Genomic DNA, 14,613 nt, shown 5'->3' on the forward strand with positions numbered 1-14,613 from the left:
CCTTAGCGCGTAAGTGAGAAATTGGGAGTCAGTGACGGGAAAGTGTGACTGGACGAGTCTGAGAGTGTTCCTCGTTTCAACAGCGGGAGGGAAACCGTGTCAACATCCGTTTCTTAAGAACACTACAATTCCCAGGGTTCTTTGAGAGAAGCCATGCTTCTTTTGAGGTCAGCGCCGCTTCCTGTGTCCAATAACTCTGCACATCAAGGTAGTATTTTGACTTTGCTCAGCAGTGGTTAGGAAACAGGACTGGTAGGTTTTGTGGATCATGAACATGCTCCCTGTGAGGAAGGGCGTTGGTGAGGACAAAGGGAACTCTGCAGAAACCCAGAGGCACTCTCACCATTTTAATTATTGTTGCTAAAAGTCAGAAGATGCTTTTAACTGAAACGGAACCCCTGCTGTATAACCTGGTGACCAGTGTCCTAGGTTCAGACAAAACAAATTCACACTGAAAATTATAACACACTTATCTTCAAAGATCTGTTACAGATCTATTAGAAAGATATTTAGCTGAAAATTAAATAGCACCAGCTGTCCCAGACATAGAATTTGTCTTTTTCCATATGTTTTCTAAAAGGGCAATTAAGCCCATGGATGTCCAGAAATGGGTTTTTGTATGAACTTGTGTGCCCCTAAACAGCTGAGGTCTCTGTCTTCTTAATAGGTGCTCTTTGTGCTGATCTGTCAATGAGGGTTTCCCCCTTTTGTTGACACCCCTGAGTTGTAATCATCAGGAAGTATCCTGCCGTTTATTTTGGATGACAATGAAAACTTCATTAAAAATAAGTAAATAAAGGGGCATTTGGAGGAGAGGGTGGTGGGCCTAATAGAGACCAGGGAGCGACTTTGGGATAATGGGGCACTATGACTCGCTTCTCTTCGCCCCATTTTCCTCAGTGCCAGTGGGTGGGCTTGGCTTGGGGAGAGGAAGGAGAGAAGGAATTGGCGGGTGCCAGTCCTGGCACCAAAACTTGGGTGACTCAGGGTGTGAGGAATGATGGATTTCAGGTGCCAAGTAGATGAGAAACCACAACTGGGGCAGTGACTCATTAACAGCCGCCTGATGGCCAAGGAGGTAGGAAGGGGGGGAATTGACATTATGGGTTTGGTCCTGGCACGCCTGCTCCCTTAGTGGCAGCCTGTCTGGGAAAAATCCAACAGGTGCTGCTTTCTCAATAGCTGTGATACTGGGCTGAAGAAACCTGCATCTGTTGACACCCCCCCTTTCTGACGGCATTTTGCCAGAAAACAAGAGGGTCAGAGAGATATAGAAGTACCCCAGATCACCCACTGAACTTTGCTGCTGCAACCGGATTTTAATCCATTTGTTATCCAGACCAGCATGTATTCATCCCTAACTTGGTTGTACATTTGCGAGCGTTAATTTCAAAGGAAGCAAGAGGGATGTACCAATAAATAACAATATTTTATATACGGGGGGGGGGGGGGTTGTCGCAAAGTTAAAATGCCATGATCTCTCAGATCTGAATTTCTCATTAAACGGACCCTTTTGCCAAGTCTACATTCTTGGTCTGTGGGGAGCAGGGATACAATACCAAGGCCCTGAGTTGCTCTTGAGTGTGATTCTTTTCTTAATTTGAGGAGAAAGGTGGACATAGATTAGCACCCAAACATTTTATGCAGCACAATGGCTTGGGTGTGGTATGTTAAAGATAATGTTGCATTGCCTCTGAGCACGTGCAGAGTTGACTTTCTCATCCATGGCAGCACAATTGTTTTTTTTTTAAAAGAAGCCAATACTTCCAAATACAATTCTACAACCCAGGGTCTCAAGGAAGGGCATACCATGCCTACTTAACTTGTGGGACTCTCTGCCAGAAGACATACAGACAACTTTGTCGGCTTAAAAGGAAACCATCAGACGGACTTCACAGAGTAGGAGGAGAAGCAGGTATTGTGTCAGGCCATGACAGCCGATCCAAACTTCCATCTTCAGAGCAGTTTACCTCTGAATACCAATTATTGGGGACAACCAGCCAACATTGGGGGGCTGATGCTATTACACACCACTTCTGAGCTTCCCAGGACCATCCGTCTGTTATCAGACACAAAATTGCTGGGCCAGATAGACTTTTGGTCTGACCCAGGAAGACAATGCTGCCAGGAAGGAAAACCAAGACTCACAGAATAACCGTCACAACCTTGCAATTCTATGATTCTATGACTGGCATTGCAGGGGGTCAACCCTACAATTCTATGCTTCTCTCATGCCTAAAGTCATATCTCAGTTTGCATGGGCAAACTTTATGTTATACATAGGATAAGGTGAAATAGTGAAATCAGTAGAATGGAAATAAACCTCATAATGGGAAATTAAAATAAACTTTATTGGCTGTTAATGACAATATGAATTAAAATGTAAAGAACAGTCAAGGTAACTAATTGTATCTGTAAATGAATAAAGACAAACAACATGACGTCTATATACAGAAAGATTTATTTGTATATAAACATTATATGGATGAAGTTCAAAGAAGAACAACAGTATACAAAATCGATAAAGACAATGCGAAAAACTTAGAGATGACATAAAAAAGCTAGAAGAAGGAAGGAGGGAAGTCAACTCTTAGGAGTAAATGTAAAGTAATGTGTATATGTATAGTATGTAATCATAAAATCAAAGATTATCTTTTTTAAAAAAGTCGTATCTCAGCTGAAGGCCGCTGCTCCAAGACTTTCCATCTGTCCCTCTGAACTCTCCCCAGGCCTCAGCGATACCCTTCACTCTCCACCCCTGCTTCTCACCCTCTTTGAGTCCTTTGACTTGGCTGGAAAGTGTCCCTTGAACTTTGAAAACACCTATTTGTTTCCCTGGATGGGAGACAGGCAGGGGTTGTGTCAGCTTAAGTGTGGGTAGAAACTAGCCTTCTGTACAAAGGTCAATTTTACATTTGTTGCTCTGCCCACTTTTCCATCTGCCCCCACCCAGCACTGGATGGCCATCCAGAAAGAATACGGCCCCCACCAGATCATCGACTCCACTGTGGAAGAACTGCTGTTCATGCTGATGCGCTTGTCCTCACCATAATCTACCCTCTTGCTCCCCTGCCCTCTGGGGCAAGAAAAACCACTCCATAGAATCATAGAATAATTGGAGGGACCCCCGAGGGTCATCTAGTCCAACCCCCTGCAATGCAGGCATCTCAGCATGAAGTCTCCCATCCAGTTTGAAACCATACCTGACCCTGCTTAGCTTTGCAACCGTGCTAGCAGTTTTTTAAAACACACACACTGCACAGCTAGGAGGATCTTTGCCTCTGAAGCCGCCTCTGTCTCTCTCTCTCTCTCTCGCTTGTCCGCACCCTGACCTCCTCTCCTCCTCCTCCTGAAAGGCTTGTTTCTTGGTGGTAAAGTGAAAAGGAGGCCCGTCTTTGAGGGAGCAGGCTGGGAGCCAAGCGACATCCTTGAAACGTGAGTGAGAGGAAGAGGAAATGTGTGACTAACCTGAAAAGTATAGCAAAGCCTCACGCAGCATGCCAGCTCTTTCCCAGACTTGGCTCCGTCCCCTCATCGCAGGCAGAAGAGGCTTTGCTGCTGTTCCACGTGCGAGTCCCGCCGCCTGGCTCTCCCTGGGAACAAGGCCCAGAACCACTAGCAGCCCAGAAGGAAGGGACACATTTTTTCTGTTCGTTTCAGTTCTCTCCATCTGCTTTTTGATGCAGGCTTATTTTGTTTACTTATTTATATTGCGCTTTTCCTCCAGGGAGCTTAAGCTGGCCTGCGTGGTTCTACCCCCCCCCCCGCCCATTTAATCCTCACGACAGCCCTGTGAGGTAGGTTAGGCCCCCACAGTGAGCTTCATGGCTGAGCACTGTGTGTGGGTGTGAGAGTTGTGCCATACTGGGCTTGAATATGTAGTATGCGTGATTATTTTCTTCCAGCCCTCCTCCTTGTTTAGCCTGGAGAAGAGGAGGCTAAGGGGTGATATGATAGCCATGTTCAAATATATAAAAGGATGTCACATAGAGGAGGGAGAAAGGTTGTTTTCTGCTGCTCCAGAGAAGCGGACACGGAGCAATGGATCCAAACTACAAGAAAGAAGATTCCACCTAAACATTAGGAAGAACTTCCTGACAGTAAGAGCTGTTCGACAGTGGAATTTGCTGCCAAGGAGTGTGGTGGAGTCTCCTACTTTGGAGGTCTTTAAGCAGAGGCTTGACAACCATATGTCAGGAGTGCTCTGAAGGTGTTTCCTGCTTGGCAGGGGGTTGGACTCGATGGCCCTTGTGGTCTCTTCCAACTCTATGATTCTATGATTCTCGATGTTTCAAGGCAGGTACAAAACAGAAAGGAAACCCAGCATTGTAGGAAATAAGCAAATCACATGGGTGGCGGAACAAAAACTTCAAGTTTGGAGGGCTGCTGTTCAGGGCTCCAGCAGCGCCACATTTAGGGTGGGACGGGCGGTTCCCCTGCACAGTGTGCCAGGCCAGGAGGGTGCAAAATAATAATAATAATAATAATAATAATAATAATAATAATATAATGGAATTGACATTGCTATTTTTCTATTAAAAGAGGTGCCAGAACTCACTATGAACACTCCCCTCGTTCTCTTAGAATGGCAATGGAGCCTACATCTGAGAGGTGCCAGAAGTGAGTTCCTGTGAGTTGCCGCTGAAAAAAGAGCCCTGGGAATTGTGAAAATAAGAAGGGTGTGTGATTACGGCAGGGGTCAGCAGACTTTTTCAGCAGGGGGCTGGTCCACTGTCCCTCTGACCTTGTGGTGGGCTGGACTGTATTTTTTTGGGGGAAATGAACGAATTCCTATGCCCCACAAATAACCCAGAGATGCATTTTAAATAAAAGCATACATTCTACTCATGTAAAAACACCAGGCAGGCCCCACAAATAACCCAGAGGTGCATTTTAAATAAAAGGACATATTCTACTCATGTAAAAACATGCTGATTCCCGGACCGTCCGTGGGCCAGATTCAGAAGGCAGTTGGGCCGGATCTGGCCCCCAGGCCTTAGTTTGCCTACCCACGGTTTAGGGTGCCATATTACCAAAGTCTACCCCTGGTTCTAGACAGCCAAACGAGTCCACTTTCAGGATACTCTGTCCCAGTCTGGGCTGGGAGTCCCATGCAAGCTATGATTGCAGAGGGACATAAGAAACGGCCTTAGGTGCCACCTGCACTACGCAGTCCAAGGAGGATCGTGCCGGGTTAAACAGTTACTCCTTCCCCCAAAGGATTCTGGGAGTGGCAGTTTGCTAAGAGTTGTGAGGATACTTCCCTATTTCCTTCCCAGAGCTGCAATTCCCAGAGTGGTTGAACAACCAACCCCTCTTCCTGGGAAGCCACAGCTGCTTGGAGTAGCAGGATACTGCTTTGAATGTATTGTGCCAATGGGGCCTCGTATTGCACCAGACTCACCGGGTCATTGCCTGCACTAACCGGCAGCAGCTCACCAAACTTGCAGGCCTGATATTCACAGCCTTCTGTGGAGATGCTGGGGATTGAACCTGCAACCTTCTGAATCATAGAATTGTAGAGCTGGAAGGGACCGTGAGGGTCATCGAGTCCAACCCGCTGCAATGCAGGAATGTTTTGGCCCGGCGCGGGGCTCGAACCCACAACCCTGAGATTCAAAGGCTCATGCTCTACCAGCAGGGATGTATGCAAAGCAGGTGCTCTGTTCATTCTGTCCCAGCAGCTGGGTAGCCCAACTGTTCTTATATGCCCACCCACTTCCTTCCATCCATGCCTGTTCTCTTTTCTACTTCATCCCCTGTTATGATATGATACGATACAATACAATACAATATGATAATCTTTATTGTCATTGTCCCATACAGAACAACGAAATTGGGGGGGGGGGGAATCTACACAAGACATTCAAAACTGTGAGATTAGAAAACAAAGAAGAGACTGGTATAGAAAGTGTCTAAAACTCAAAAGAAAGAATCTCTTTATGAGTCTAAAAATGCCATGTCTGTAAGATAACAGCAGGAGTGGAATGCGTATACCTATATTTAGTAACAGTCAAACGGCTAGTGTAGATTGAACAATGTATTAGGGATGTGTTGAACTCTGATAGGTAGAATGTAAGCCAAGCCTCATAGGGAGGGGCGGCAGATGTAGGGATAATAAAAACACTGTGTCTATGCTTGACAAGCGCTCTTCGTATCTACGGGTACGGAGGGTCCGCCTTTGCAAACGCGAACAATAAAAGGGTTATCCTTATATATTGAAGTCCTCAGTCTATTTGCATCCACGAATAACTTCTAACAATTCTTGGCGCCCGAACGTGGGGCCTTTGACGCGCTGCCTGAGCGGAACTCGGACCCCGGGTAGGCGCCCCTCCGTTATTGCGGAGTGACTCGGACCGAGTCCCGCCCGGGACGGCGCACAAGGGCTAGAGACAGGACTCAATATATGGGAGGAAGGTATTGAGCTCTTTTTGGCGGTCGGGGACCGCGAGAACCCAGCGGGGACGCCCGCCTGTTCACTAGTCGTGAGAAGCGGCGCTGGACTGTATTGGGTGAGTAGACGAGGGAGAGGTATTAAAAGGGAAAGGGGGCGAGAGAATCGTCTCTTGAGTGAAAGAGAGGCTCCAAACGGACGCGTGAGTGTGGATCAGGGTTCTACCCTGACGGGAGGATTAGCTTGCGGTTCCGTCTCTCCCGCGAGGGAAGCGGCCAGGCGATTCCGTGCGATTGTGAGAGAACGTGAATTTGGAGACATTGTGGATAATGGGCAAAAATCAAAGTAAGAGACGTAAGGAGTCCAATGGAAATAATCCCATAGATCCCAATAGCCCGTTGGGCCAGGTGTTGTTACAGTGGGATGAGGACTACCTAAGGCAATATATTGTCGGCCTGTCAAAGGTCACTATGATTAATTTCTGCAGGGTGGTTTGGCCAAAATACCCCATAGGGCCAGACGGGATGTAAAATTGGAATCCGGAAGGGGGAAAGGAGAAATATTGGATGACCCAATTAAAGAAATATTTTATAGAAAATAAGAGGAACAAGGAGAAACCGTACCTAGAGGTATGGTTTCATGCCCAATTTTTTTTGGACCTGACCCCCCGGCCTTGAGACAACTCCCAGTAAAAATACAAAAAGAGGATTTAGATGATGAGATTGCTGTGGGGGTGGGAGAAAGAGTGGGCTGGAATGCTGCATTCTGCATGTGGCAATCACAGGTAGTGCTCATTTCCTAAGATGCAATAGACACCAGCACTCCTAACATCGTTAGACAGTGAGGAAGAGAGGGTGAGAAATGATACACATTTTGAACCTCATAGAATTAGTAAGGAACCTGTATTTCCATCATGGAGAGTGAGGAAGGGATACAGCAGCAAGTGTGCAGCTTTAAGAAGCATTTGAGGTTCCTTCATACAGGGTCATAATGTGGTATGTTCATGGGTGCATGCAAGCGCATTTGTGTGCTTGCATGTATCAAATGAGATGCAAAATAAAGGGGAAAAAGAAAAAAAAAGTTTTCCGTTGTCCAGTAAATATCAAAGCACTTGCTTATAGTTACATAAGTCTAATTTATTCCACAATATTTAGCCTGCATAGTTCAGCTAGCGGGTTTCACAATTATGTAGGTTTAAAAAAAAATAAACAAATTAAAAAGCATTTTCTTTCCCCTTTTCAAAATTTGCAAAGAAGAATTAGAATTTTAATCTAATTAGACTACATAAAAATGTATTCCATAAAATAAAAAGGCTTTAAATTTTATTTTATTCACAGAATGTTTTTTTTAAGAAATAATTAAGTAGATGAAAAAAATATTAATGGGGAATGTTCACAAAGAGTGCTCTGAAATTTAAGAAGTGCTTGCTCTTGAATGTTGCTGTGAGAGTATGTACTAATTATTTTGGAAGGCAAAGGAAGATTGAAAATGAGGTAACTGAGCTAATATAAATGTAAATCAAATTGGGAACCCTCTATTGTCTTCCCTAAATTTGTATTTGGCATTTTAGTTGTATGTGTATTATCCAAGGTTGCCAGAAATTAAAGCCCCCGAGTGAAGTTGAATAGCTACAAGATTTTCACTGAAGGGTAAATTCCATCAGATATTTTCCTCTTCAAGCAGATGCATTTGGTGGAATTTTTCCTTCAGCAAAGCTCAACACATAGATAAGTCCTCTTAGGGACTAACTGCATCGTCCTTAGCATTTCCCTTTATTTATTCATGTGAGCAGCTCCAAGGATATGGCTAAACAGTACATATCGACTCAAAAATAAGTGCCTGGCTGCAGGATTGCATCTTTAAAATACAGTTTTGTGGGTTCTCACATGAGGGAAATCTGGAATGGGAAGTAGCCCAGGTCAGAGGGAAAGAAGTTGGTCAGTGTAGTACAGCTTGCAATGGCTAGTGTTCAGATCCCTCCCTAGCTTGTCATGGGCAAATACTAACCTACTTCACAACATCCTTGTGGGGTTAAGGCTGCAGTCCTATGCATACTTATATGGGAGTAAATCCTACTGAATTCAATGGGGCATATATTGGAAATTAGACCCTGAAAGAGTGAAAGGGATTTTAGAATTACAGCCCCCAAGAAATAAGACAGACGTGAGGAGGATGTTGGGATTATTGGGATACTGCAGGCTGTAGATAGACCAGTACACAAAGTTGGTTCAATTCCTGAATCAGAAACTCGTTGAAGAGGGAAGAGTAACATGGGAACAGAAAGATGCGCTGAAGTGGGAAGAAATAAAAAGGGTATTGGCCGGAGCTCCAGTTTTGGCACTACCTAACCTACAACAACCATTTCATTTGTATGTAACAATCAGTTCCCAGACTGCTGTGGGGGTGTTGGCCCAAAAGAGAGGGGGGCGTTATCAGCCCATTGCCTACCTTAGCAAGACTCTGGAACCAGTGGTAAAGGCATGGCCCACGTGTATCCAGGCGGTGGCCACTGCGGCGGAATTAGTGGTGGAAAGTAGTTCATAGTCCCCACCAAATATCTACTATAATGACTGGGGCGGCCTCCACCTGGATGACCGATGGTCGCTTAATAAAATATGAAACTATTTTGAGAACGAGCCCCAGCATTACTCTGGGAACTGATCGCAATCTAAACCCGGTTGAATTTTTAATTGGAAAAAGGAAAGAGTGGGAACCGGACGAACATGACTGTGTAGACACTATAGAGTTGATGTCAAAGGTCCGGGAGGATTTGATGGAGACGCCGTTGGCAACGGGGGAAAAGTGGTATACGGATGGTTCAAGTTATGTGGAGGAGGGAAAAAGGAAATCAGGATACGTTGTTGTCAAGGGTTCAGGAGCAGAGGCACAGGAAAGAGGGAGAGCAGAGAGCGAGGGGGAGGAATCAGAAGGAAATATGAGCGAGGACGGCGGCCCGAGATCTCCGAGTCTTTCCAGTGATTCGGAAGACTCGCAGAAAGGAGCGCCCGTGGCCAGAGCAAGGGGGGCAGAGGGACCCAGAGAAGAAGGGAAAGACGGAAGAGGTGGAGTAAGGCGAGGGTATTAAGTTGGTGTATAGGAGGTGGAGACTCAGACGGAGCTTCGCCGGTCTAGCTTCTAAGACGTAGAGCTGCACGCTGCGGCTGGAAAATGGAAACTGTAACGCAATAAAGATTTTTATACAATATTGGCGGCTAGCGTGGTCCTCTGTGAGCTGGGACCTGGGAGCAGCTCTGACAGCTGTAGTCAAGGAAGATGGGGAGGTTCTCGAGAGTGGGGCTTTGCCGGCAGCCTGGCCGGCCCAGAAATGTGAGATCATGGCCCTGACGCGGGCCCTCGAGTTGGGAAAAGGGTTGGAGATAACCGTATGGACAGACTCCCGATACGCATGGGGAGTAGTACATACCTTTGGTAGGACCTGGAGGGACCGAGGGTATATTAAGGCAGATGGAAAACAAATAGAACATATGGCGTTGTTAGAAAGGCTACTGAACGCCCTCACGGGACCAGGAAAGGTTGCGGTGGTACATGTTTCAGCCCATACTAAGGGAACAAGTCCTGAAGAGGTGGGGAATAGGTGGGCTGATCTCAGGGCAAAAGAAGCCGCTAGAGGTATTCCTAATGATGCGATGGTCCAACAATATACCCTGAAGGTACCTGTTTTGACGAAAGCTGATACAGAAAATCTGGTTTTTACCCCCCAAGAAACTGAATATATGACTAAGGAGGGATGGGAGAAGATAGATAATGAATGGAAAATAGTATTACCAAAAACCCTAATGATGGGAGTTTTAGAAAAGGTACATGAAAGCGGGCATTTTGGGACCGAGGCTATGGTCAATATGGTAAAATCCTTATATTGGAGTAAGGACATGTGGCCTATGGCACATTCCATAGCTTGAAAGTGTTTAATATGTCAAAAGGTAAACAAGACTAGAGCCAAAAAGACCGAGAAAGGAGGGAGACCGTTAGCAGTATGGCCCTTTCAGAGGGTACAGGTAGATTTCACGGAACTGCCTGAAAGGGGAGGACAAAAATACCTGCTGGTGTTCAAAGATCATCTCACGGGGTGAGTGGAGGCTTTTCCAGGTAGGAGAGCAACAGCACAAGTGGTCACCAAGGCTATTTTAGAACATATATTCCCCCGGTTTAGCATAATTGAAGCCATAGACTCAAATAGAGGCACACACTTTACCCAAAAGATATTACAGGATGTAATGGCAACCCTGGGAATTAAATGGGACCTCCACACCCCTTGGCACCCTGAAAGCAGTGGAAAGGTGGAGAGGGCATACAGAAATCAAAAAGCACTTAACCAAATTGTATTTGGAAAATGGGCTACCCTGGACAAAGAACCTTCCCCTGGCATTGCTAAGAATGCGTATAGCCCCCAGAAAAGATTTGGGGGTGTCTCCTTTTGAAGTAATGATGGGAAGGCCATATTTGGCCCAGCTAGGCCAACCCTTAGTGGAATTTAAGGACTTGTTTTTAAGGAAATATTTGCAGCCACTCTCCCAGTCTTTGTTGTCTCTCCATAGGCGTGGAATATTAGCTCAGCGTCCTCCACTGCTGGAGCACCAGCATCCATTCCAACCTGGTGACCGGGTCCTGATAAAAGCGTGGAAAGCGGAGAAACTTCACCCTGCTTGGGAAGGTCCGTTTCAGGTGCTGCTCACCACGGAATCGGCAGTAAGGACCAGAGAGCACGGGTGGACTCACTATCACAGAGTCAAGAAAGCTCCGCAGGACTGGACAATATCCGCTATCCAGTCAATCCGCTGAAGGTGACGCTTACAAATCAGGGAACCAGGAACCAAAGCAGACTCGGACGTTGACACAATTTCCTTAATGTGCCTGTTTTGTACTTGCAAGTGCTTTTATGAGTGTTGTTGCTGTGTTCACTGTGAGTGTTGTGTGTTGTGTGTACATTGCACAGAATTATGTGATATAATCTTCATAAAGGATGTAATTATCCAATATTGTATAGTTATTTTAGAAAGAGAGGTCCTTTGCAATCTGAATAGGACCCCCACGGTAGTACAAGCCCTAGAACAATTGAGAGGGAAATCAGAATAAGAGGGACTATAGTAAGAGTTAGTTTGTTGGCCATAGGAATAATTGCAAGCGTAGCAAAAGATCAAAATTGTAACCAGTGTATTCAAATCACCAAAACTGGAAATAGGGTTACCCGAACCTTAATGTATTATAATGTTGCTCCGGAGTGCGTAGAAAAATTAGACCCTTGCGTTCATAATCAAACCCAGTATTTCAGATGCAGAACTAGAGACAACAAAACGGAGTGCTATGAGCCCTTGGCAGTGGGGCCCATTACATCTAGTATATATGTGTATGGATATGAGGGAGGAACAGCAGGGGGAAAAGCAGTCATGTTTACCCTGGCACAACAGAGATAGGGATACATAGCGCATAACACCACGAGGGGTATAGAGAAGGTCTATGTTTGTTTTGATGCATGCATTGCTATTGCAAAGGGACAGGGGCCCGGATGGAATTTGCTATGTGAGTTTTGAGACAAAGTATCGAAAAGAGGGGGGATTGTGAGATTAGAAAACAAAGAAGAGACTGGTATAGAAAGTGTCTAAAACTCAAAAGAAAGAATCTCTTTATGAGTCTAAAAATGCCATGTCTGTAAGATAACAGCAGGAGTGGAATGCGTATACCTATATTTAGTAACAGTCAAACGGCTAGTGTAGATTGAACAATGTATTAGGGATGTGTTGAACTCTGATAGGTAGAATGTAAGCCAAGCCTCATAGGGAGGGGCGGCAGATGTAGGGATAATAAAAACACTGTGTCTATGCTTGACAAGCGCTCTTCGTATCTACGGGTACGGAGGGTCCGCCTTTGCAAACGCGAACAATAAAAGGGTTATCCTTATATATTGAAGTCCTCAGTCTATTTGCATCCACGAATAACTTCTAACAAAACCAACAAGCCTGCTATCCCAGCTATCCCAACCTGGTTAGCCCCCTAAAAACTCTGATACCCCATTTTAAAAATACAATATACTCCCATAGAGACTCCATACACTGCGTTTAAAACCAGAAGCGCATTTGGATAGAAACTGTTTCTCAGGCGGCTAGTACTAGTCTTTATAACCCTGTACCTTCTTCCAGATGGGACGCGGGTGGCGCTGTGGGTTAAAGCCTCAGCGCCTAGGGCTTGCCGATCGAAAGGTCGGCAGTTCGAATCCCCGCGGCGGGGTGCGCTCCCGCTGCTCGGTCCCAGCGCCTGCCAACCTAGCAGTTCGAAAGCACCCCCGGGTGCAAGTAGATAAATAGGTACCGCTTACCAGCGGGAAGGTAAACGGCGTTCCGTGTGCTGCGCTGGCTCGCCAGATGCAGCTTTGTCACGCTGGCCACGTGACCCGGAAGTGTCTTCGGACAGCGCTGGCCCCCGGCCAATAGATGTGAGATGGGCGCACAAACCCCAGAGTCTGTCAAGACTGGCCCGTTCGGGCAGGGGTACCTTTACCTTTACCTTTACCTTCTTCCAGAAGGCAGAAGCTGAAAGAGATCATTTCCGGGGTCCACACTATCCTGCACTATCTCTGCAGCTTCCTTATGACACCTGGAAGCATAGATTTGATCCAAGGTGGGAAGAGTGCACCCAATTATTCTCTCTGCAGTCTTTACAACCCTGGATAGTATTTTTTATTCCCTGACCGTGCAGCTCCCACACCGCACACACAGACCATAAATTAATGCACTCTCAACAGTGCAATGGTAAAATGCTTTGCCAAGGCCCGGCCAAGGCTGATTCATGGTCTCCCTCAGGAGGTGGTGGACTCTCCTTCCCTGGGGGTTTCCAAGCAGAGGTTGGATGGCCATCTGTCTCCAGTGCTTTAGCTAAGATTCCTGCATTGCAACTGTAGATTCTATGATTCTATGATTAATGCAAATGGGGCATTGCCAGCCGGCCTTCTTACTTGCACGTAGCCCAGGGGGTGGCCATTGCTGTCAGCTTCTTCCTCCTCCCTAGTCTCCTTATTAGAACTGAGCAGGCTGCTAAGGAGGATGGGGAGAGGGGGAATCAGAATCTCTGTCTTGCCTTCCACTCCATCAGTCTTAGGGGGCAGCAGCTACCACTGCCCAGGCCCCCTCAGTGTAATCTCTGAACCTCTCTGGATTTGCTTGCTCCACGGGGCTGAGAAGTGTCTGTTTTTAGGGATAAGCCACAGATCTGCCGGCTGACTCCGCTCCTCTTCCTCCAAGGTGAGTCACCAAAGTCCTATTGCAGTGTCTCACATCCTGCCAGATCTCGAAGGAAGAGATTCATGTCATCCCTTGAAGGGTTTTTTTATTTGTAAAAAATTAGGGAGTTCCCTCTGCCCTGGGAGTTTTCAGAGACTTTGGACCCTGAGCCCTGACAGTGGAAGACAAGTGTTTTATTCCTGGAGTAGCGAGACAAACACTTCCATCTCTGGTCCGGATAAGGCTGCATCTCATATGGTTAGAATTAGCAGGTGTGTGTGCTCTCCCAAGTTTGCTCTCCCTGTCTGTTTTCCTCTCTTTGCTCAAGCCTCAGTTTCCTCATTCTGTACAATGGGAACAGAGCTGTGCAAAGGGGATCGCTGTGCAATGAGAACTGGGGAAACATCTACCTTACATACGGAAGGTCCCCAATTCAATCCCCATCATCTCCAGACAGGGCAGGGAGAAAACTCTGTCTAAAAACCCTGGAGAGCCCCTGCCAGTCAGTGTGGACAATACTGGGCTAGATGGAACAGTGGTCTGACCCAGCTTCCTATGGCGTTCTTAAAAGTGGCCTCCTTCACAAGCATATTCAAAGTGTTGCGTTGGTGGGGACCAATGATAATAGATGTACATGCACTCTGTTTGCATTTCTCAATGAGGTTTCCCCAGAAGACCCTCTAACCCAGAAACTGCCCCTCTCCCCCACTTCTATCAGCCTTTAATGGTTTGCTGTACTTGATTACACATGCCTAGAGGAATTCTTCACTTTCGGGCCCCAGGGTAAACTCTGGGGGAAAAACTTTGAAATATCAACAGCACCCCCCCCCCCATTGTGCAGTCAGCCTTGCTTCAAAGGATCACCTAATGTGTGTGTGTGTGTGTGTGTGTGTGTGTACAGGATGCTGAGGGGGAGTCCTGCTTTCACTACCTTCACTTTCTCTATTCAGAAGTTGCCTTTTTAATCACTTTCTATTCCTGCCTCTT

This window comes from Podarcis vaucheri, assembly GCF_965113315.1.
Source record: "Podarcis vaucheri genome assembly, chromosome: 16".
NCBI classification, from domain to species: Eukaryota; Metazoa; Chordata; class Lepidosauria; order Squamata; family Lacertidae; genus Podarcis; species Podarcis vaucheri.